The following is a 6,000-nucleotide window of genomic DNA, read 5'->3' as shown; positions in this document are numbered from 1 at the left end:
ACAAATTAACACATTCCAGGGCTTTATTGTCATACTACCCAATTAACAAAAACCCAACGCCTTCAAATGCATCAGGAACAAATAGTTATAGGCATCATTCTACTACACCAAGTAGCTGGGCTCCCTGGCATAGACTTTTCATGAAACATTTCCTATATACTTTTTGCAATTTCCAAAAAGCTTTAATCTTGTCAACAGGCTTTAACTGGACCAAAAAGGAATGTATTTGTCCACAGATTCCGCAGGGTGCCTGTTAGACAGCAGAATGACACTTTTGCAAATGACTAGGTTTGGCTGAAAAACCAGGATGGTTGTAGAGAGGCTCAAAGGGAAAGCTGTAATTTTATTTTTTTAACTGAGACAAAACAAAATATTAAGTCTGAGAAAAGAATGAACAATCTTTTATGCAAGACACAGCAGGTAAATATTGACAAAGTTGTAAGGAATTTAAAAAAAAAGGTTTTATAGAAAGATCTAAACATGCTAACCTATACTTATCCCTAGAATCACTGCTGAGAATTAATTTCTTATTTGCTATGATTTAATTAGAACAATTTTTTTACATGGTTTTCCAGTGGGAAACCAATAGCAAAAACAGAAGTATGTTTCATTTTCTTCTATTTGGTTTCCCCATCTTCTGCCTTTAAGGACTTCTTTTCCCCAGTGCAGGGGAAAAAAAAAGAGAAAAACTAAAAATTATTCAGTCTTCAAACAGCTGAAGCAGTTTTTAAAATAAAATATATAGGTAACACATTTCGGACAAAAACTAACATACTGATAAACTCAGTCCAGTCTTGTTTTAGGCTTCATGCCAAAACTGAAAAAAAATGTGGCTGTCTTCATAGTCAACTTGCTGCTGGGAAATAGTTTGTCTTTTCTTTTTCAGCCTGTAACCTTGTACCAAGACCTGACTGTCAGGAGCAAGGGGTGGGTGCAATTTTAGGGGCCTGCTGTTTAAGCCTCAACCCAAAGACCTGACCAGATGGAACAAAACAGCCTGGCAGTCACGTAGGCACAGTCTGGACTCGACAGTGGTTATCAGCTGGAGTTACAAACAGCACAGAATGGAAGGGAGTGAAAGAAAGAAGATGGGAAGATAAGTGGGACTTACATGCAAGAACTAATTACCCCTCTACTGCTATGCTGTGTTCCTTTGAAAGCAGGAATCACCAGGAGCTCTGGAAGGAGGAGACGTCACTGGTGCACTGACAGCCGCCAGACCTGCTGAGGCCAGAACGAGGCGCAGGGAGAGGCAGGGAGCGTGTGAGCTCTGCAGGGCAGAGCAGCCAGGACTGAGGGGCTGCCAGGGACAGCAGGGAGTGGAGAGTGCACACAGGCAATCTTCCAATGCGGTGGAAAATGCAGCTCTTCCTAGGCCCCGAGGGACCTGGAAAGCCTGGGAAAGAGGGTCCTGCAGCCAGGAACTGATGTCAACACCTGGAACAAGGCACTGGGGGCAAGCCTGGAAGAGCAGTGGTAGGAGACAAATCTATTTACAGCTCCTTTTTACTCTTACTCTGCCTTGTTTTAAGCTGTCTACACTTTAAGAAGACACCTTTTCCAGTTTCTGTTCAAATGAAGCCTGCTCCTTCTTTTTAAAATCTCTCACTCCTTTTTTTTTTTTTTTTTTTTTTTTTTTTGTCTGGGGAATGTCATTCGTAGAAAAAGGTGTAGCATGGCCATCTCACACTCTGGTTTTTCTGAGATACCATTGTAGCTATGCAACGTCCAGAGGGGACTTAAATTTCCTGCCTTCTCGTGATTCAGTGATTTCTGCACCTCAGGAAAGGCATTACTATTGACAATGGACACCTTATCTCCTGTGGGCAGAGTTAGTCAGCCCAGATTTTCATGATGCCACAGTCCCACTTATGAGGGCCACATTTTTGACAGAAAATTTCCCCAAACAGGAAAAAAAGAATATGAGGACAGGTTTCAGGACTTTCCTTCACCCTCCGTTCCCTAGCAGAGCCTTCTTCCTTCAGGGTGATCGCTGTCCCTCGAGCTCTCAGAAGGAGCTGCTTCACCCCTGCTCCCATCTCACACACCAATGGAAATGTGGGGCAGAAAAGTGTTTGTGATAGATGACATCTGTGCAGCAATGGAAGTGCTCTAACCAGTAGATCATATTTTCTGCTTCCCAAAAGACAGGCAGCTTTGAATTTTCTGCAGGAGGGATAAGCAGATCTGCTGGGAATGAGATAATCCTGATGGCCCGTTTTTTATCCTGCTGCAACTGCTCCCATATGCAAGATACCTTTGCTTTTCCTGCCTGAATCTTTTCACAGCCTGCCAATTCCTGTCTGCAGGGCATTATCAGCCACCACATCAGAATATCCCGTTTTTATTTCCTGTCAATAACCCGCTATTGCCCCTGCAGGTCTGAATGGAGAGACTGGGTATTTCTGGTGAAAACAGTGTCAGACGTGAGTCCAGAACTGAATCTGGTAATTCCTAAAGGGTTGTGTCTTGTCTCCTCCACCCTCATTCCTTATCGCTTTCCAGAGAAGGAAGAGTTGATAAGAAAAGTGCAGGGCTGTTTCTGGCAAGCCCAAAACAAGGATTTCCTTTCCTATACCTTTTACTTATGGAAAGACAGAGGTGGGAAACAGGAGAGGCCATTATTTCCTCTTACTCCCAGCCCCAGGATGGTCTCCATACACTCACCACTACCTTTCTTTACACTTTGATGCCTGCAGCCATGCGGTCACCTGCAGCCTGGCACCCACAAATGCCCCCAGCTCCACTTTTCTCTGGCACCTCCATGCCTTAACTCCTTTACACCCACATAGGGTTTCTTTGCCATCCACACTCAAATTCCTGTTCATGCACTGACACAACTGCACCACCCTACTTTTACACCTCTGTGTCTGCCCCTACATGTATCTGAGCACACTGATGTATCCAGATGCTGTACTGGTGTGTGCGTATCTGATTACACCTGACCAGTCAGTGTGACTCCAAACGACTGCTCCTGTAGCTATATACCCACACCCCCCATGTGCATCTACCCACACTGACATCTGCGCAATGCAAAGGTCTTTATTTTCAAGTGTGATATTATGTTTATCATGGGTAAAACAACAACAACAACAACAACAACAACAAAACCCCCAGAAGACAGGGCCTTTTCAGCAAGAGCCTGGGACTCTTCTGAGGTTACTTCAGGAGCAAGTTCTCCTGCCTCCCTCTTTGCAACATCCAGTCAATATTTGAGTTGTTAATAAAAAGCTGTTTTCTTTTCAGCTTCCCTAACTTTACTCCACTCAAGAACAACATGTGCCTTGTGTTTCCTTAGCTTCGCTTATCAGATCTCCAGCCAAAATGAATGGCCAAATCTCTTATAAACAGAGAAATTAAATGAAAACAACACCAGTGCCAAGTTCTTTGCAAACACAGAAGTGAAATGAAAAATGCTAGTCTCTGTAGGTTCACCCAGCACATTGAATTATTATCTGTCATGGCCTGTTCTTACATTTGTCCTTTCCCTGTGGTTGATAAATAAAACTTCCCACAAGTTCTGAAGCTGTATCAGGAGTTGCGTAGCAAATAATGCTAATAAATCTCACAGGTTATCTCTCTGACTTGCCTGGCAGCCTAATAGCTCAAAAGTCTTGTGGTTTCTAATGTCTTGCTTTCTTTAAAAGTGTAACTTTGAAATCTTTATTTCCTTGACCAGAGGCACAACGGCCAAGTCAACATGGACCAGACTTTCAAGGCAAGCCCTTTGGGCTCATGCACCACATTTTTTTGTCCAAAATTTACATCTTCATCCAGATGATAGTTGTCATTCTAGTGCTAATGCTATTTGAAAGCAATGTACTTTGTGGCATGTGCTGCCCTAGTGTATGGTATGGCCGAGTGCAGAGGGCACAGAGCAAAGCTGGTTGTAAGCAATTTGACTCACTGCTGCCAATAAACTAAAAGGTGGGAGCTATTTGCTGACAGTCTTTCAAATGTAGAAAGCCTTGTCAGGAAGAGCTCCTACTCATGAATCAGATCCTGTTTCTCATGAAGTCCAGAGTGCCAGGGCTGCATGCCTACCCAGTATCCCAGAAGGCCAGCACCTGAGCGCCAGGTCCAAATTTGAGGGGAATTACCAGTGCTCATCTATGGATACAAGCAGGTGTCAGATACTGTTTGGAGTTCAAGCACAAACTGAACTGCCCTGAGGAGCAGCCAATCTGAGCTCCTAATCTGTTGGTGCAATGCTTTAGGTGTCCACATATAACTGTCTGGCCCCAGTACAACTTCAGCTCTTATTTCAACACAGGGAGCAGTACTTCCCAAGCAGCCAGTCAAAACTACATTGCCAGCTCTTCCTTCTCTGACCAGTTTTCCAATGCCCCTCAAGAAACAGGCACCACCTCTGGCTTTGCTCCACTCTGCCCTTCCATCTCCTTTATAGGAAATGGAGGCAAATGGTCTCCAAAGAGTAGTGAAGGGTGGGTCACCTGACTGTCTTGCAGAGATGTCCATTTCTCCCTGTTAAAGGGAACAGAGGATGACTAGATCGAACTTAGACATCTGATCTGTAGATGCTTTAGTTTCGGTGAGATGAAACACAGACATGGTACAAAAAAGAAAATACAATCCTAGATCATCACCAACAACAAGATTATGCCTTGGTCACTTCAAATTTTTTGCTTGGAAGCAGACCCCTGTGAAACAGGGCCTAGGTCTCCAGGCACTGGGAATGAAGAACATCTTTCTTTCATGTTCAGTAGTTTGTCGTTGATGCAGATCCTCAGTTCACCTGACATTTTCTTACTGCTCTTTGGCTTCTACCTTGCTCTGTGCTATTTTCTGCAGAGGTAACCAGCACCTCAGTTGAAGACTCGCCTGTTCCCCCTCCACCACTGCTAATGGAATGGCACATTCCAGCTGTCTTGTGGGCTGAACCAAGGTCTGTTTCTAACTTGTCTTCTGAGCATTCATCTGCAGAATACTGCCTTAGATTTTGTTTGCATGTTGCCAGGTCCCTTCTCCCTTTTGTGCCTACACCCCAGTGATGCAATAGTAGGCCTGGCCACCAATGACTTTCTGTCCAAGGATGGGGTTCCTCTTGTTCAAAGGCCTCTTAGGCAATAGCATACCTTGTTTTGTGGCTTCTTTGTGGCAAAATGACTTAATGTACAGATTCAGTTTTAAGAAATGTGCTTGACATAATTCACATTTCTCCCATATGCCTGTGTTGCATGGATTATATTCCAGCTGGTTCTGCAGCCCAGCAGGTAAGGGACTAGGCACTGATCTAATAGCAAAGCTTAGGAATGAATGAATAAGTACTTGGCAGATGCCTTCTGAAGACTATCTCTGGATCTATTGAAATCACACTGAAAATCTCTTCCAACAGAATTCCAGCTGCCTATACTGATGGCTATGTAGCTATTTCTTCTGGAAACAAAGTGTCACCAGATAGGATGGGCATTTTCCTTCCTTCTGTAATGCTTTATACAACATCTACCATGTCTGTGGACAGTGTCTGTGATCTGTTCCTGTACTGTGTCAGTCTGTGCATTTGTGGCAGTTCTGCACTTGGGGACATAGGGAGGTACCCAAGCAAACTACTCCTTTCTTGCCATAGTTCTAATTATTTCCTATGGCAATTCAGCTGTGTATGCAGAGGCACATTTACATGGAGTTAGATTTGCTTCTCCAAACCACTTTCACTTTAAAATTGGAATTACATGTCCGACAATGATCTCATCTTTAAATAAGGAATCTTTTCTGTTTCCAGTGTTACCTGTGGATGCCAGAGTTCAGCACTCCAATGTAAGCATCTATTCTTCTATTTCTGCTTTTTTTGTTTGTTTTGAATTGAGAATGGTATCCATCTCCTGTCTCTTTCTGGCTGGTGCTACATTGTTCATCAGACATATTTATTAGCTTATCTAGTGATTTTGCCATTGTTCCTCACAGAGTTCTCTCACTCCCTCTAGTTTTTGTTCCTTGACAAAATAAGAAAAGCTTTACTTTTACTGTCTCATTTTTATCCCC

At 43.5% G+C, this 6,000-nt stretch overlaps 1 long non-coding RNA gene across 1 annotated transcript in view; it reads left to right on the top strand.

Annotated features, from left to right (window-relative positions):
- The first annotated feature begins 958 nt into the window (after positions 1-958).
- Positions 959-6,000, top strand: part of LOC112987160 (uncharacterized) — a 29,728-nt gene continuing 24,686 nt past the window's right edge. The window contains exon 1 of the long non-coding RNA XR_010392097.1: positions 959-1,476. This is a non-coding gene — a long non-coding RNA (uncharacterized LOC112987160). The remainder of the gene's footprint in view (positions 1,477-6,000) is intronic.

The sequence above is a fragment of the Dromaius novaehollandiae genome, chromosome 17 (assembly GCF_036370855.1).
Source record: "Dromaius novaehollandiae isolate bDroNov1 chromosome 17, bDroNov1.hap1, whole genome shotgun sequence".
Classification (NCBI taxonomy): domain Eukaryota; kingdom Metazoa; phylum Chordata; class Aves; order Casuariiformes; family Dromaiidae; genus Dromaius; species Dromaius novaehollandiae.
Note: the sequence above shows the minus strand (reverse complement) of the source record. Positions and strands in the feature narration are given on the sequence as shown.